The following is a 20,101-nucleotide window of genomic DNA, read 5'->3' as shown; positions in this document are numbered from 1 at the left end:
TATAATTTGGAATTTGGACGCAAATGTGTTTGAATGTTACACCCGTGGTTGTAGCTACCAAGACACCCAGCATGCAGGACGACTATATCACAGAGGTAAGGTTGACTAGCTATTATCAAGGGGGTACCATTGTAATTATATGTTTCTTGAAGGCTGACCAACTCATTATTTTTGCATACCTCATCCTCCTTCAGTGGCAATGTGCTTCAGCAGTAAATGTCTGCTTGTCATTGTGAGTCTGGAACCTGTTCTCGCTTGGCTTTCTCACCTGTGAAGCAGGGATTACCAAACTGAGTTGTCTTAAAATAAAATACTGTGATAGCTGCAAATTATTTTCAAAACACAAACTGGTAATAATTGCATTTAAATATGTAATACTAGTGCTTTTCTTGGCGACAAATGTAAGAATGGCTGAAAATTTAGACTCCAACCTCAATATTTTTCTGGAGGTTTGTTGGCGTGTTGGTTTCAGGAATGGCTTTGAGATAGGTGGCCCACTTTATATGCAAGTGAGAAAAAAAATTGGTGTAATACATATGTGATATTTTAGGTATGTTTGATATATATTATATTAAACATATTTGGTATATTTGGTATGCATATGTATCAAATATACATCATGTATATATATGTACCTAATAGCTAAGACGATAGCAAGAGAAAAACAAGTTCTAAAAAATTATAAATAGCAATGTGGCAAGTAGCAATATGGCAGGATTTATTTGTATCTATCACCATTTTTAGATCCTCTAGTGATTACATATATAATTAGTTATTTTCTATGGATCACATGATCCTTATCACAAATCACTTTAAATTAATTCCTGTAAGATATAGAAACTTTATTATAATATAGCTTCATTTACTCTACCTTTACTTTTTATTTTTACTGTCACATCTATTATAGTGATCTATCTTATGAATTCAACCATACTGGGTGATAATGATTGCTTTATGCAATCCTGTGCCTTTGAAAGGAGTGAAGTGAAATTAGGGGGAAAAAAATTACAGTCTTGTGTACTTATCTAAATATTTAACATTTCAAATGTTCTTAATTTTTCCTGTGGATTTGAGTCAATATCTGATGTTACTTTTAGCCTGAATAATTTCCCTTTATATTTCTTATGAAATAGGTCTTTGCTTATCTGGCTTATTTTAATTTATTAAGGTGGATCTTCTTTGCCAATACTATAAATAACTAATGTGATTGAGGTATGCTGCACAAATTTTAGTATGTTGCATTTTTATTAAAAGTATGATCTATTTCTCCTTTTGATTCTATCCTTGATCCATGAATTATTTAGATGTGTGTTGTTTAATTTCCAGATATTTGGATTTTCCTACATATTTTTATTACTGATTTCAAATTTAGTCTTTTTGTGATCAGACAATACACTCTGTATGATTTTGATCCTTTTACATTCAATGAGAATTGTTTTATATCCTAATGTATGATCTGTTTTAATAGCTGCACCATGTATACTTGAAAATAAAATGTATGGTGCAGTTGCTAGACATAAGGATCAGAAATGTTAATTAGATGAAGGTGCTTGATAGAGGTTTTTAAGACTCCTATTCTCTTACTGATTTTGTCTAGTTATTCTACTAATTTGTGAGAAATAACAGTTGCTAAGTTGAACTACAATAGTTATGGAATTATCTATATCCCTCCATCATTTTTCACTTTTTATAATTTGAAACCATATTTCAGTGTATGCATATTAATCATTTTTACTTCTTCCTTCAGAATTGTCCCTTTTATCATACTGAAAAATTTTTAATCTTATTGAAATGTTTATTTTTGTCTCTGATAGTACTCTTTCTCTTTAGCTCTATTTTATAAACTGTAAGGTTTACTATTTTCTTGACAAGTTTTTTCCACTCATTTACTTACAATATGTTATTTTTATGTTTAAATTGTTTTTTATAGGCAGCACATCATAGTCTTATTGGAAATTATTCTAGCAATTTTTCTGCTTTGTTTTTAAATTAGGTTTAAATTATTAATATTTAATATTATCATTGATATGGTTGGATTCATATCCACGATTTTAATACTTTTTAAATTTCCTGTTTTTTTCAATTTATCATTTTCTGTCTTCTTTTGAATTATCTGAAGATTTTTAAATATTTTATTTGTCTATATCTTCTTGTATTATTTTTAGTTATTGCTTTATAGATTTCAGTATATACACTTAATCTTTAGCCTTAATATTGTATTACTTTATGAAAAATGAAAATCTTTGCAACTATATTAGTTCCTTTCTGCAAAACACTCTTCTTATAATCGTCATACACATTACTTCTAAGTACACCCAATACTTCAACAGTGTAATAATTTTTGCTTTAATACTCAAGTATACATTTTCTATTTTACTGGGTAAAGATAATATTTTATGGTTACCCTGCTATTTATTATTTCACTTGCTTTTCCTTTATTCCTAAAAATTCATATATCTGGATTATTTCTTTTCACATTGAAGAAATTCCTTTTAGCATTTCATATAGAGCAGGTCTGCTGAGTTTATATTTTTTGAATTTTCATTTATTTTTTAATTTCTTTACTTCACCTTTATTTCTGAAGAATATTTTTACTAGAGGTAGAATTCTTTTGTGTGTGTGTGTCTTTTTGCCATTTCTTGGGCTGCTGCCGTGGCATATGGAGTTCCCAAGCTAGGTCGAATAGGAGCTGCAGCCATTGGCCTACACTGCACCCACAGCAATGCGGGATCTGAGCCCTGTCTGCAACCCACACCACAGCTCAGGGCAACGCTGGATCCTCAACCCACTGATCAAGGTCAGGGATCGAACCCACAACCCCATGGTTGCTAGTCTGATTCATTAACCACTGAGCCACGACAGGAACTCCTAGAGATAGAATTCTGAATTGACAGTTCTTTCTTTCAGTGCTCTAAGGGTATTAAAAAAAAAAAAAAATCCGTTATCATTCATTTTGTTCTTCTACTATATGTAATGTCACTTTTTTCAAGCTTTTTTCAAGACTTTGTCTTTGGTTATGAAATGATATCTATGCATTTTGTTGAAATGAAATTTGTCAATCTTCAATCTGCAAATATATGTCTTTACATAATTTAAGAAGTTTCAAACTATTATTATTTTAAATATATTTTTCAGCCACAATATCCTTCTCCTCGCCTTCTGAACTCCAATTACACATATGATAGATCTTTCATACTGTTCAAACTGAAGCTTTGTCCATTTTTTGAATCTTTTCTCTCTCTACTCTTAGAATAATTCCTACTGACATACCCATAAGATGGTTTACTTTTTCTTTTGTGTTCACTGTTCTATTATTGGGCTCAACTAGTTTTTGTTTGTTTTTTTTTTTTTCTTATACTGTAGTTTTCACTTCTAAAATTCACATTTAGTTTTTTTGTAGAATTTCTATTTCTATTGACAATTTCTCATTTTCATTACTCATTTCAAGTGTGTTTTTCTTTACATATATATTAATATGATCAGTTTTAAAGTATGCGTCTAATATATTTCCAGCATTTGGGGTTATCTCAAGTTTGGCATATGTTTATTTTTGCCACATTTAATTTTTTTAATTTTTTTTTTTTTTTTTTTTTTTTTTTTTTTTTTTGTCTTTTTGCTTTTTCTAGGGCCGCTCCCAGGGCATATGGAGGTTCCCAGGCTAGGGATCTAATCAGAGCTATAGCCACCAGCCTATGCCAGAGCCACAGCAATGCGGGACCAGAGCCGCATCTGCAACCTACACCACAGCTCACGGCAATGCGAATCCTTAACCCACTGAGCGTGGCCAGGGATTGAACCCGCAACTCATGGTTCCTAGTCGGATTTGTTAACCACTGAGCCATGACGGGAGCTCCCTAAATTTTCTTTTAAGATTTATTGAAGTATAGTTGATTTACAAGGTTGTGATAATTTCTCCTGGTATGTCACATTTTATTTATTTTTGTTGTTATTTGTTTTGTCTTTTTATCAATTAATTTTAAATCGTATGCTGGATATTGTGAATGATAAGTTATTGGACACTTATGTTTTGTTAAAATCCTTTGGAGAATATTATGCTTTGCTTTCAGCAAGCAATTAATCCAGTGTGGTTTCAGTTGTAAGTTGTGTCTTAGGTTCTGTGCAATCTGGTTCAATTATTAGATTAAATTCTCTAAGTCCTTGCTATGAAGATTCGAGTATGATCTGTGTATGAACATCTCAGAAATTAGGCAGATATTTGTGCAGATGGTTCAATTAAATTCTACAAACACCATTTGGGGTTTGTATTTTTTTCACTGTATACTCTTTGCGGACTACACTGAAAGACGTGTATCATTCAATTCTCTTTACTTATCTAAGCCTTAACTAAGCTAATGTGGGTCCATCCCACAAAGATATAGCTCATGGCATAGGCTAACTTTTTCATGTTCTTCTTTTTTTTTTTTTTAATTTTCCCACTGTACAGCAAGGGAATCAAGTTATCCTTACATGTATACATTACAATTACATTTTTTTTCCCACCCTTTGTTCTGTTGCAACATGAGTATCTAGACAAAGTTCTCAATGCTACTCAGCAGGATCTCCTTGTAAATCTATTCTAAATTGTGTCTGATAAGCCCAAGCTCCCGATCCCTCCCACTCCCTCCCCCTCCCATCAGGCAGCCACAAGTCTTTTCTCCAAGTCCATGATTTTCTTTTCTGAGGAGATGTTCATTTGTGCTGGATATTAGATTCCAGTTTTAAGTGATATCATAGGTATTTGTCTTTGTCTTTCTGGCTCATTTCACTCAGTATGAGAGTCTCTAGTTCCATCATGTTGCTGCAAATGGCATTATGTCATTCTTTTTTATGGCTGAGTAGTATTCCATTGTGTGTATATACCACATCTTCCGAATCCAATCCTCTGTTGATGAACATTGGGTTGTTTCCATGTCCTGGCTATTGTGAATAGTGCTGCAATGAACATGCGGTGCACGTGTCTCTTTTAAGTAGAGTTTTGTCTGGATATATGCCCAAGAGTGGGGTTGTGGGGTAATATGGAAGTTCTATGTATAGATTTCTAAGGTATCTCCAAACTGTTCTCCATCATGTTCTTATACACAGAGGTAGATGATCCTCCTGCTTTCAGCATCTATTTTTCAATAATATCTTACCTTGAGGGTCCTTTCCTTGGTTCCTTTAGCCAGAAACTCAGGGTTTCATTCAAAGTTTTAGATGAAGTCTTTGCTATTCCCACACTATGCTGTGACTGGGCATACAAGAGATAATGTATGACAGGAAAGGAAAGAAAAAATTTGCCAGGAAACTTATCTCTATGCAGTTACTTCTCCAAGTTTTTGCCTCATTGAATCTGCCTTTGTTTACTTTTCAGAGTCCTCAAATAGTCATTTTTGTATTTTGTCCAAAGATTTCAACTGTAATTAGTGGAAGGAATAGGCTAAAGTAGATCTTAGCTATCATGTTGATAGCTTCCAATTTCCTACATTATAGAAAGTTGTTTGGTTGCTATGTGAAAAATATACATGAAAACAGAGCTGTTGTTGAATGTTTTAATCTAGATTAAAGCTCAAGGTGGCAATAGGGACAGAACACAAAAATGGATTAAGAGTAAGAATTGGCAGGACAATGGATAAGAAGGGTGGGAGAGAGGAAGAGTCAGGATGAAGCCCTGGCTCTGATTCGGTTGGGCATACATTTGGCAGTTCCCTTCATTAAAATGGAAATAAGAGAAAGAATCTGGGGGATGGGTACAGGATGGAAATCTGACTGTAGACATGTCAAGTTTGGGATATCCATGGGCCATCCTATTGGAGAGGTTCAGTAAGCAGTTGATGAGTCACTGGCATAGAACAGGTGCTTCATACATACAATGAATAAGTTAAATTAAAATTTACCTTTATCAGGAAGCCGCTATGGGACTCTCTTGGACTTTAATGTAGGCTATTAATATATGTTTCAGTTTTCCTCTGCTTTACCTAGCAATGAGACATTTGATTAACTGATGGAGCTATTGACATTTCACTTCCTACCAGCACCATCAGTCCTGATTTAGAATTTAAACATTACAAATGGAATCTGCAGACTAGTGAAGCATAGCTATTTGTTCCATGCTGATGGTTTCTTGTTCTCAACGTTGAGACTTTGGAGATTTCATGGATGACATTAGAGTTACTCTGTACTTGTAGCTGTGTACTAAATACTAAGTTGATGTCTATTGATTAGTTTACATATTACATTTGCAATGTATGATAAAAGGACCTAGTAATGAAAATGGTATCTGCACATCACAGAAAGTAAGGTAGCATCTAATAATTGTCAATAATATATAGAGACAAAAAGAATTTGCTAAATCAAAGGGGCAGAAAAAGAAGGACTAATATTTATTGAGTGTTTTGAAAGGGCAACCTGTTCATATCTGTTTTCATATTCAAGCTTCATATAATCCCTTGAAATAGATATTAGTATATCTACTTTGAAAGTCAAGTAATTGAGAATAAGAAAATGGAACCACTTGACCAAGATCACATAGCTAGGAATCAGCAGAATCTAAAGTCAAACTCATGCTAATAAGACCTTCAAAGGAGATATTTGAAGATATCCTTGTCCTATGTTAGCCTAAAATTTGAACATCTGCATAAGTGATTTCAAATTTTAAACCATTTAGTATTTCATCTGTGCCTTCATAAAAATCTAAGGACAAGTTAGGACTTTAACATTACAAAGTATTAAAGCAGTGCTTCTAATCACTACTTATGATTCGTCGTCCTCATAGTTCTTTTGGCTAGAGGAAAAGTTTTCTTACACTCAGTTTTGTCCAGATATATCAAGGGCTCTTTTGTTTTGTTCATTTATCTGTTTTAGATTTATATCCTATTAAAAACATCAAGCCAGACAACTGTACTTAAAGCCTAGTATTAAGGCCTAACATTCTGTGCTGCCTTGACATCTAGGGAAACTGAGAGGGCCTTGAATGACCTAACTTCGGGCTTTCCTCCCCACTGTGCTTTCAGGGATAAAGTCCCTCGGCCAAGCAAGTCTCCCTATCAAGAGGACCAGGCACAGTTCCTACTTATCTCTGAGTAGCAGATTTTAGTTCCCTGCCAGCCTGTGGAATTATTCAAACAAGCCAATCACATCCTCCTGTGGGGACCATGAGTCACCTCACCCTCTTGATACTACAAAGACTGCCTCCCACAGACTTACATTTTCACTCTGTTCCTGAGTGCAATTCCTAAGTGGCCCTGTGGGTCTTTATCCCCCCCAGGCTGTGAGTGTATATGACTAATACACTGCTGTCATCCTCATCTGCCCAGTGCCAGGTGATTTATGATTGGGCATTCTAATAAGCCTAGGGTGGGAATTCTTCCCTCGTTAATGAAGCAAATAGGAGGTAATTGAACCAACAACATCATCAAGGAATACCTTTTATTAAGTAAGTGTTTTTAGTGTAATTTTGTTGACTCAGGAGCAATCCAGAGTTTCAGAGAAGCCTGGAACTTGTTGACCCCAAAAATGGTCTCTTTCACTGACTCCTGAGTAAGAAATCAGAGGAAAAGGAATAAAAATACTTAAAGTTCTACCTTTGGGATTAATGTATACACACTAATATATATAATAGATAATCAACAAGGACTTATTGTATATCACAGAGAACTCTACTCAATATTCTATAATAACCTATATGGGGAAAGAATCTGAAAATTCTATATTTAAAAAAGTTTATATATATATATAAACCTAATCACTTTGCTGTATACCTGAAACTGCCACAACAGTAAATCAAGTATACTCTAACATAAAATAAAAATTAAATTGAAAAATAAAATAAAAGAGAATTATTTTTCCTTAAAAAAATGAAGTCCTACCTTGTTTTGTTGTGCCTGCCTTATGAGTTGAATGGAAAAGTATAAGCCTGGAATCTAGAGTGTTACCTGGTAGGTTAATATAGCATAGTGGCTAATAGATCCAGGAATTAGATCTATTAGGTTCAAGTCCTAGCTTCCACATGCACAATCTCTGTGACATTGTCAAGTTAATTAAACTTTCTGTGACTCACTTTCCTCTTCTACATAGTAAGAAAATAATTATACTTATGGCATAATTGTAAATATGAAGATCATGTTTTTAAGTAAATAAAGTGTTTATCATAGTACCTCCTTTTTGGTAAGTGTTCCTCATTAGTAATGCTAGTATTATATTAGAATTAAATACTATTAGAATTAAAATTATTAGAATCCTATGATGTTGAACCATATGAAATAATGCTTTTTAGATGAAAATAAGGTTAAATATAAGCAATTTCATATAGTTAACTTCATTCATTTTTATGCTCTTGGTGCTCTCAACTGAGAAAAGAAATCCTGAAATTCTAAATTATTACTAATTTCTGACTCTGGACAAGTATTTTATAATAAACACAAAGTGTTGCCTTCTAATCACTGATATTCCACCTTGTGTGATTGCATCAGGTTCAGCTCTGCACAGTGGCAAACAGGTAACAACTGCATATTATTTAGAAAGAAAGAGCATTAATAATAAGGAAATGCTTTCGATTTTCATGAGAATGAAGTTCCACAGCTACCTCTACAGTCATGTTCTTATATTCTCTGTTCATCACATCTCTCTGGGAAATTTTTACTGAGTGGAAACCTGTATTCCTTGCTTTGTCACCACTTATGTGACGCTGGAATTATTTACTTAGTACTTTCACATTTTCATTAACCTTGTAGATCTGGATTCAATGGGCACTTTCTGAACTATTGGCCACAGCAAATTCTCCATATAAAGACATTGAGGTAGGAAGAACTTCCTGGTCTGTGTTTCCAAGTAGGTAGAATACAATATGATTATAAGCAGCAATCCTAGATTAGCCTGATTTAAATTAGGTGTGGAGAATGTGAACAGGAGGAATTAAGCAGTCGCAGATTCCCGATCATACACAATTCATCCGAATCATTTGTTAAAACAGACTGAATATTTTTCAAATCCCCTTGGAGGGGACGCCCTCATTAATAGTGTCACTACTCTCCTAATACCATACTCACCTTTTATATCAATTTAGAGGTTGTGACTTGAACATTAAATTTGATTAGCGTATAGTATGGGTGTATCTTATCTACCCCAAACAATGTACAAAAACAGTCAGGATTAAAACAAACTTTAAAATTTCCATGATTTGTAGTTTATTGCATTTCATGAAATAAGATCCATGTCACTAAACACTTTTAAAATAAAACCCCCAAAGGAAATTCTGATTCATTATTCTAAACTGATTCATTAAAGAAAATGAACACGGATGAGAATTTGGACAAAACTTTGTGGAAGGACCAAATGGCTGGGCTCAGTGGCAGCTCACATTTTTGCAGCATGCTCAAATACAGGCTGATGACATTGTTAAATATAAAATCCTATATTAATTTTTTGTATTTAAGTATTGTATTATTGTATTCATGTCTACAATCAGTGGAAGAGTGGACAATCTAAAGCATTAAGAAATGCCACTTTTTTCTCACACCAATAAAGCAAAGAAAAATCCACGGATAGAGATTATAGCAATGTAAAGAACATGACTGTGAGATCAGAACAGAGGAAATAGCATGTTAATGACATTCAATATTCTCCCTGTGTCAAGTCATCAGCATTTTTATTGCCACTATTTCTCAGCTTACACTATTAGAATTTATTGAGTCAATCTGTCTCCATCACCTGTGATATAATATATTTTATTCAATAAGATATGGAATAATATTTATCTTCAACTCCAATGACTGGCTTTCAGGACAATAACTGCTTATCAACCAAGCATTACAAGAGGAGAAGAGGTTGTACGTTTTAATATCTGACCTGAGGGTTGTCATTTTAGCATCTCTACACTTGGTATTAAGAAGTGCAGATTTCAATCCAAGAAATCACTCAGATTCAGTAGTTATGGCAAATGATAGTATCAAATCACATTTTAAAGTTCCAGCCGAGGGATGCGTATTGCTAGAAGTTGAGGGGAAAAAAAAAAAAAAAGCCTACACTCTAAAATTTATCCGATGAGACATTTGCACTGGGTTCTCTTTACCAGAATGAGAATCAGACTCATACTTCAGTGTATTTATTTCATAAGAAATACAGAAATGAAGAATGGATTTTTAAAAAAATGCCTCAAATAGCCCTTATTGAAAAATCAAGGTAAAGTGTATCTGTAAGTTCTGTCTTTGAGTTGTCAGTCTGACTCTAGGTGCATTCAGGAGTAGACATTGTGCCTTGACTTTCCATGTCATCAAAGTACTTGATATTTCACTGTAGCCATTTGGAAGGAAAATTGCATTGTTGATGGCTGCTTGATTCTGGGAGGCATAGAGAGTTGAGAAATCCTGCAACAGAGTTAACCAAACTCTCGCTTTTTTTTTTTTTGCACAGCTTAGGTTCCTGTTGCTCAGCTCAGGTAGTTTTGAAGAAGAATTAATTATTTTATTCTCCTATGTGCTTTGATAAACATTTATTTCCCACCTGCTTCTTTCTAGCTCTCTCCCAGAAATCCCACATCACTGTGTAGACAAAGGGCTGTCATAACACTGACATGATTGAGTTGGTATTTGGTGGTTTCACCTCAGAAATGAAGGGGTCTAGAACTCCTGCTGGTAAAAAGCACTAATTTATCTGCTGTTAGCTTTGCTCACCAGGAAGTCCCCTCTCCCAGCCAGAGAGCACAGAACTGCACAAGAGCACAGAACTGCACACAAGCTACTTCCTGTCAGGCACTTTATTGTTTGATTGTGTCAACTGTTGCTGACCTGCATGAGTAGGTCAGGCAGCAGGTAAAACACAAAGATATCAACCTTCCAACCAGCACATGTCATTTCAACATGTGTCATGTTAATACCATGTATGCCTGGTGCAGCCGTCTTTATTACTCCCTGCCTTTTTCAAAAACTTCAGTCTGAGCTCTCATTATAATAATAACCATTATTATTATGCCAATCACCTTTCTCTGTCCAAACCACACTCACATCTTTGTTTATTCTTTACTGCATCTGGAAGAATGTGAAAAAATCGGCATTGGAATCATCCAATTTGAATCCAATTCTCAGTTGAGATATTTACTAGCTGTTTGATATTAAGTAAACTCATCTCTCTGAGCTGCAGTCCACTTGTCAGTAATACCTGCCTTTAAGGTGCTATGATAAAGATAAATGAAATAATCGATATAAATGAAATCATCGATGTAGTGGACTGTCCCAGGTCTGACTCACAGTGGGTGCACTTTTTTCTTCAAAAGAAAGAAAGAAAGAATAAAACTTAAAACTTTGGGGTTATATTATGCTCTCAAAAGAGAAAGAAAGATTAGAGCATTGTTTTTTGGTTCATTTATTTACTTATTACTGCACAGGAAGGGGGTGATGGGAAGGAGGAAGTGTGGTTAGGAGAGATCATAACTTAACCCCACTGGGAATTGCTCTAAGTGTGTGTTTTGTGTATCCTACTTATATCTTCTTGGAGTCCCAATTTTAAAAGCATGTCCTTTCTTTACTTTGGCACCACACAAGACAGTAACAATAGGATTAAAAGGAGTGTATCTGGTTTAAGATTTGTCTTGAAGCTTTAAGGAAGTCAAAAGGAGGTGTTATATTCCCGGCTTAGCGGGGGAGCTCTGGGCACAGGAAACCTCGGCCTGAAATCCTTGGCTGTCCTCCATAGATTTGAGGTTGCTTTGTTGTGTGTATACTTTTGTGTGTTGGTGTTGGGGGTGGGAGGACAGCTAGGAAAGGGGTGTGACTTTAGGGAAAGTGAGTGGAGTCGGCATATCTGATAAAAAGGTGTGTGGGTATGGATCAGATCCTGATTTCTCTGCCCCTAGTGACAGTCTTGTGTACACATGTCCCCTCTACTAATCCCAGGAGGTTTCTCCTTGGACAAGCCCCAAGGCACTTGATTTATCTGTAGAGAGGAGGAGGCCAACATATATCTCAGGGATAACGAATGAGGAAATACATATAGAGTATATAGAGCAATGACTATTCAATGCATATTAATTCCTTTTTATCACATGACTTCTTACCTTACTTACATGCTGAGAGACCTGCACCTAGGCACTCACAATATGACAACTACTCCCCATGAAGAAAAGTTGAACAATTCAAGAGACATCTTAGACCTTAGGCTTTCCATAGAGAATTCATTTCAAAGCTTCTCTCCCACTAAATGGACCTACAGTTCATTAGACCATATGTCCTCACTGGATGCTCAAGCTTCACAGTGGTTCTGTGAATGCACAAGTCTCTTCCTCGTGTATATAACAATGGGCAACCCCACTCAGCACTGAGGCCAAAGTCAACCCTTAGTTGACCACAGGGTTATAATAGAATGGTAGCTTATTGAATATTCATTTAAGAACCTACTAAGTGCCAGACAGTGTTCTAGATGCTGGGTACGTAGAAGGAAATAAGATGTACCAAGTCCCTGAACTTCAGAGTTCATATGTCAAGAGATGGAAGCAAAAAATATTATTATCAAACACATACAGGAAGTGGTATCTGGTGAAGATAAAATTCTCAGAACCAATGAAGGCAGGATAATATGAGAGAGAAAAAGATGAAAAGGCCTAATATAGGCAGAAAAACTCAAAGAAATCTTCTCTGAAGAGGTTACACTTCTGAGCAGAGATCTTAATGAAATAAAGGAGAAATCCAGGCAACATTTTGGAGGAAGAAAGAAGCCAACCTGATATGTTGAAAGAATAATACAGAAGCCACTGTGACTGGGGCTGGAGACAGCCTAGGTCAGTCAGGGAGAGATCAAACAGGTTGGATGTGTCAGAGAGGTAGGCAGGAGCCAGGAATGCCTAGCCTTAGAACCAGGTTAAGGAGTGTGACATGAAGCCATGGGTGGGTTGGAATTAGAGAATGCTCTCACCAATTTTATATTTTGCCAAAATTATCCTGGCTGCTCCATGTAGAATTGAGGTTGAGTAGGTAATTATGGGAAACTTACTATTTTAAGCATTGTGTAATCAAGGCAATGTGATTCCATGGTGAGCACAACAGGGATGCAGATGGATTGTACAGTTTCCCCTCCTTACTAGTAGGCCAATTCTAGGCAAGTTACCAAACTTTGAGCCTCAAAGCTCTCATACATCAATTGAGAAGAAGATCATCCACCCACAAGTCTGCACTGAGAATGTGATAAAGTGTATGTGCTAAGTGTTTAACAAAGTAGTTGGAAAATAACAAATACTTAAAAATGTTCATTCCTCCTCCCTTGTCACCTCCATCACTTATTCAGTTAGATAAGCCTGGCTAGGCTTTACCACAGGCAAGATGGTCATCAGAATGTGTGAACTTGGAGTTCATGTTGTGGATCAGTAGATACGAACCCCACTAGCAGTTATGATGATGCGGTTCGATCCCTGGCTTTGCTCAATAGGTTAAGGATACCATGTTGCCATGAGCTTTGGTGTAGTTTGCAGACATGGCTCAGATCCTGCATTGCTATGGCTGTGGTGTAGGCCAGCAGCTACAGCTCCGATTCAACCCCTAGCCTGGGAACCTCCATATGCTGTGGGTGTGGCCCTAAAATAAAACATTAAATAAATAAATAAATAAATGGATGTGTGAACTCTCATTCCCACCCTGGGAAAGGGGGCTGGTAACACAGAAAACTTGCAGGACAGAATCACAGTGTCTAGCTGCTGAAGGATGCCTGGAGCGAGTTCTGGAGAAACTCAAAGGAGAGCGTGAACATGCTTCATCTTTAGAGATGGCTTCAGAAATTTAGCAAATATTGGGAGTTCCCGTTGTGGCACAGTGGTTAACAAATCTGACTAGGAACCATGAGGTTGCGGGTTCGGTCCCTGGACTTGCTCAGTGGGTTAAGGATCCGGTGTTGCTATGAGCTGTGGTTGCAGATGTGGTTCGGATCCTGTATTGCTGTGGCTCTGGTGTAGGCTGGCGGCTACGGCTCCGATTAGACCCCTAGCCTGGGAACCTCCATATGCTGTGGGAGCGGCCCTAGAAAAGGCAAAAAGACCAAAAAAAAAAAAAAAAAAAAAAAATCTAGCAAATATCAGAGTAGTGGTAGAGGTAAGGGCAGCGGGCAGAGGTGGGATGGGGTGAGTTTTAGTCTACCTGTTGAGAAATCTGCCTTTCCTCAGCTGAGAAGAAGGTAATAATTGTCCTCAGAAGCCACAGTTTGAGGGAATTCTATCACTAGTGATGCCTTTATTTGAGGAAACAGGTCTCTGACTCTGATGTATTTTAGTTACCCATGGAGGTGTCTCATACAAGGAGGAGTGTGGCCAGGGAAGGCAGGGGAGAGAAGAGAGAGGGTAGAAGAGCATATAAATGAAGGAAGAGAAGGTATTGCCTGGTTCCAGCACATCTTATTTATTCTCATACGATGGGAGAAGCACGGTCGGGAAGACATAGTGGTAGATTTCAACAAAAGAAATGATTACCATTTATGAAAAGTCTATGGTAAAAATTCCTTGTTTAATTTTTCAGACACACATTACCTGTCACTAGGTCAAAACCATCATCATGGTTCTCTTAACCCAAACTTCAAGAAGCTGCGTGCTCTGGACTGACATCCACATCCTATTAGGTGTCTGGAAAATCCATTTTCTACTCTATTTGTTAATAAATCTTAGTAAAGCATGAATTATAAAGAAATGCAGTGTCTTAGCTCAGAGAAATCAATACTGCTTTTAAACACAAACTCATTAGTATTAAAGATTATTCCCATTTTTCATTATATTGAGAAAGAAAGAAAATGATAATCATATCAATGCATGTCATCCATTGAACTCACATGGTGTCAAAGGCATTGTCTAAAAAATTGAAAGGTTCCCACAAATCATACATTATTTATTTATTTACTACCCTTTTTCCCAGCAATCCTTTCATCCCCCCCAAAAAAAAATTTCTTCCAAAGGATATTTGAGACAGCTTACAAAAAATGCATACAATTCATAAGACAAAAATGGATAAAGAAAACAGACATATACTACTATTAAAAATAGCATGTCATATAAATGATAAAAGGAACAATTAATATATCATGTTCTTTGATAGTGATTGCCTTTCATTCTATAATCTAAAAGGACTCTATAGATATCAAGCTATTAATAGTCCTGTTATATTTGCCCAGGTAATTCGTTTTAGAGAAGATTAATATTCAACAAGATATCAAGTAATTTGAGATTACTGTAGAAACAATAAGTATTCTGGAAAACTGTTTTCCATCTTTTAGGCCATTTTCACAAGTTCATGTAAGAATTACAATAATAATTCTTAGCAAGAAAAGCTCACTGGAATATTGTCTGTGCATGTCGACCCAGTTTTATTCACACATATTCACATTTATTCACACATATACATATGCTTCTGTTTCAGTGCAAGTAGATATATCTATACTTGCTTTGTGAAGAGAGACAAAGATATTCCCAGGAGGCAGCTATGCAAGGAGGCTATCACATTTCTTAGTCCTTGTGGTGTGCAAGCCAGTACTGCCCCAAGACAACTCGACAAATGGCCTTTTGCCAAGAAGGATTTGATCACTGGGAGGCAGATACTTGTCCTCACCTGTGACCACACCTCCAAGGTAATTGTAACAAACACTGGGATTCCTTTTACGTAAAGATATAAAGGTGAGGTTACTTGTGTCAACTGGGAAGAAGAGCCAGGAGCATGGGGACCTTGCCAATCCTCTTACAAGGGAAATAAATCCGCAAAGCATTCCAATGCCAACCAGTCAGTTCACCCCTTGTATAAAAGATCACAACAGCAGAAGTCTCCCAAGAAAGCAAAATACATTTTTTAAAAAGCACTCTAAAGTTTTAGTGGTAGTTTTTGCATACTGCATAAATTTCACTCAAATATTTATCATAGAGTATTGCTATTTTTTCTTTTCCTGGTTGTTCTTTAAAGGAGGAAATTTCATTAGCAAGCCATGGATATAAAATATGAAATCAAGATTGTCTACTGCCTAGGAGAAGCCAAACATCACTAAAAAGGATTAGTTTCTTTCACTGTCTAGAAATTTTTCATGGAAGACCTTGGCTGGCCTTTTGATATTAAAACTTCCTAACAAGTATTACACAGGAGTTTTAAATTAGAACTTGCTGTCACCGAGACAGTTATAAACTGTTAAATATGTCCTTTCTATGCTAAGCTCCTGTAAAGTATGCACATGGCCATGGCTGGGACACTCTTCCTGACAAGTAGCAGGGTGAGATCACAGCGAGGTTTGCAAGCTGCCAGCAAGGCTGTGCAGGTGGCCCCATTAAGTGTGTGTGTGTGTGTGTGTAATCAAAATAAGGCATACTCCTCAGCTTCTCAAATCATATAGTTCCTCCAATGAAAATTCATAGAAATCGTGTTGTATCTTTCAATGATATCTACAAACCAAAGAGAGATTTTCAAATTAACTTTTCATGTATTGGACTAACTTAACATTGAGTTTTCTCAAATAACAAGAACTTTAAAAATCATTCTACCTTGTCATTATCCATAAGGTAAGATGATCATCCATAGGGTCTCATCGTTTTGTTTGTTTGTTTTTTTTTTTTTGTCTTTTTGCCATTTCTTGGGCCACTCCTATGGCATATGGAGGTTCCCAGGCTAGGGGTCCAATCAGAGCTGTAGCTGCCAGCCTACGCCAGAGCCACAGCAACACAGGATCCGAGCCGCGTCTGCAACCTACACCACATCCCACAGCAACGCCAGATCCTCAACCCACTGAGCAAGGCCAGGGATTGAACCCACAACCTCATGGTTCCTAGTCAGATTCATTAACCACTGCGCCACAATGGGAACTCCGGTCTCATCGTTTTACTGACTGAAAAACTTAGTCATCACTTAAAAAAATTATTTTCCTATGATTTTTCACAAACCAGGAAAGTTATATATATAAGGTCAATGGCTATATCCTAGCAATAGGGGAGGGGAGCAGTTGTCAAAGCTCCACTTTTTCTCATTCCTATGTTTTGTTTTGTTTATTTTATAATATTTTCCAACAACAAATCTCTCCTTCAAAGTGTTGTTCTGAAGATTGTATAATGAACTCCGCTTTCTCTTATCTGACCAGCAGAGCCCATAATTAGTGCTTAATTGTAGTTTATGTGGCCACTTTGGCCAAGAAGAAAAGACCAGCTTTGTTGCAGTCAATGAAGTATTTAAAGCTGTGCCCAGGACAGGGATGGGTTTATTAAACACTTGGGTAAGCCATAATAAACTTACATTGATTGGGAAACTCGATAGATCTCTTTTATGTGCTGCTTACAAAAAAATCCAGGTAGAACTGAAAATAAGTGGGGATCCTGTTGAATATGCTAACAGTGATCTCTTCCCTACATAGCCAGCAGAACAGGAGAAACATAATCCCTTCCTCCAAGAAAAACTGACTCTCCAAAAATATGAGATATTTCCACTTCATGCTGACTTTGACAAAAAGGATGGAGGTGTGTCATATTCTACAGTAATAGTCATATGCCTTGAAAGGCAGGCACAGGCTCAGCACTTTCCATGCGTATAAAGGTTCAATAAGTTGTCCTGAGTCATAGAACAAGAATTCAAATCAAGGGAGTTTTGTTTCACAACATGATCACTTCAACCCCCCAGTTTTAACTTCCTCAGCTTAAGTGAAAAAGGATGCTGTTTGTGTGGACATTTGCCTTTTATGATTTCTAAATCAAAACAAAATATTCTTGGTTAGTCTTCCTTCCAAAATTAAACCTTGCTGGGAGATAGAACCCCTGCCCCACCCTCTTACTGTAGAAGCTAGAGAGACTGGCTACTCAATTGCCCCAGGTTCTCTTGCAGCAAGGGCTGTGTGATGCAGGCTGGCACATGGCTGTGTGTCCCAGGGCAGCTTGTAGCATCCCATTGGGAACCAGTGATGCTCAGAAGGGGAAGTAGGAGGCATTCATTTGGGCTGCAGCAGGAACAGTGGTAGCAACATCTGATTTCCCTGAATGGAGGCCAGTAGTGGTGTCCAGGAATAGAGGACAGTTGCCGAGTGGGATATGGCAACGTGCGCTGTCACATCCTTACTCTTGAGGGCAAGAGCTATGCAATTAGCTGGGTCTTGGCTACTGCCTGGCTTCTTTTATCTCATTTATTTTTACTGAGCCTGCTTCTCCATTCTTCCCACTTCTCCAGTGGCTTCAAAAGTAGTTTCTGGAGTTCCTGTTATGGCTCAGTGGCAATGAACCCAACTAGTATCCATGAGGATGCAGATTCCATCCCTGGCCTCGCTCAGTGGGTTGAGGATCCAGTATTGCCATGGGCATGGTGTAGGTTGCAGACGCAGCTGGTATCCTGCATTGCTGTAGGCAGGCAGCTACAGCTCTGATTCAACCCCTAGCCTGGGAATTTCCATATGCCATGGGTGCAGCCCTAAAAAGACAAAGAAAAAAAGTGGTTTCTTTTTAAACTTGCTAGAGTTGATTTGTTACTTGCAACTGAGATCTCTGCTAAACATTTGATGATAAGCTGGTTTTAATTTATTTAAGCATTCAACAAAATAATGGAGCTTGTTTTATCTTGCAGTGCTGGATGAATTTCCAATTATGATTTTGGAGAGTGATGCTGAAATTTTTATAATTTCTAGACAACACCTCACTACCCTCAATCCAGTTCAACATATGGACAAAGGCCAATACTTTAAGCCCACCACTTCTGAGCTGGCACATCCTCTGTCAGGAGGGAAGTCTGCATTGTCATACTTGATGATAAATCATGGTTAGCAAGACAGGGACATCTATAATCTGGGCGACTGGAATAAAGCATTAAAATAACATTAACTATATATATTTAAAGCCAAGTTAATTCTTGAAGAAACACTAAAATAAATAAGAATCAGTAATATATGTCTTTAAAACAACAACAACAAAAGAAACAAACTCATGCCCTGGTAGGTTATCCTTCATCTCAATGTCATTGATTCTCCCAAGAGTTTTAATCATGCAGACTCATCTTTCTGAAAGTAGCTAAGGCCCCTTTTACTGACATGAAAGTTAAAGTCTTTTACATTTGCATCCTCCCTTATTTTATTTATATACATCTCTGAAGTAAGAAAAAAAAGACATGTTTTTCAATCCCAAGGGTTAACTTACCCTTGTCCTCAAGATATAATAAAATTATTTAAATATTTATTACACTTTCTATGAAAGTCTGCCATCTTCTACAAGATTGCCACCAATTCTGGAGAGAGGACGTGTTCCTGGCCACCTTTGGCTTCGACTTCCTTTCTCGGGTGAATTAGTTTAGTTAGTTTAGTTTAGTTTAGAGATTATGTCACTTTTTTGCACATACTCCACCAGACCCTTGCTTATGTGTGTAAAAAAACTTTTGCTGAAGTTTTCGATTCTTAGCTAATTGGTTAATTTTTAGTAAGAAAGAGGTGATTAGGGTATATGATGTATTTGAGGAAAAAATGAAATAATATTGATTTAATACTTAAATTGTTGTAACTCTGAGCTTCTCATAAATCTAGGGAAATCAATTCTCCTCCAAATATTCTCAAAGACTCACTCCAGGAATATCTACTTGATCCCAAAAGGAAGGAAGTGGAGCCTTTACAGGAAGCATAGTAAGTTTCCCAAAAGAGTCTACTCTCCTCTCCTCTTTTGCTGTGACTCATGGTATTGTCATTAAAAATCCACTTAAGACCTCTGCTACCATTTCCCACAGCAGAACCTGAGGGCAATGGGCCTGGATAGGTTTACTCTAATCATTGTAATGGGTCTCTTGGTCAATGCCCTAAAAGCACATCAGAGAACTTCTCCTCCTTCTAACTCTCTCCTCCATTGGGTTTTGTAAAATAATATTTTAGTTTCTTTGGCCCTCTCATCCTTTTCAACCCAGCTGTGATGTGTTGAGAGTCCTTAAGACTCAGTCCCAAGACTCTTCACTCTGAATATTTTCTGTGTATACACTCTTTTTTATGCCAATGACTCAAATTATACTTCAGCTCAAACCTCCCTCTGAGATTTAGAATCCAATCTTCATTGGGATGGTCACCATATCTTTGAATGAACTTAGGCTCTTTACAAGCTTTGTCCAAATTTGATTCTCTTCATATTCTATTTCATCAACTATCCATCCAGCTGGGAAAGTCAAGTACCTAGGTGTCCTTA

Source organism: Sus scrofa, chromosome 7 (assembly GCF_000003025.6).
Source record: "Sus scrofa isolate TJ Tabasco breed Duroc chromosome 7, Sscrofa11.1, whole genome shotgun sequence".
In the NCBI taxonomy this organism is placed as follows: domain Eukaryota; kingdom Metazoa; phylum Chordata; class Mammalia; order Artiodactyla; family Suidae; genus Sus; species Sus scrofa.
Note: the sequence above shows the minus strand (reverse complement) of the source record.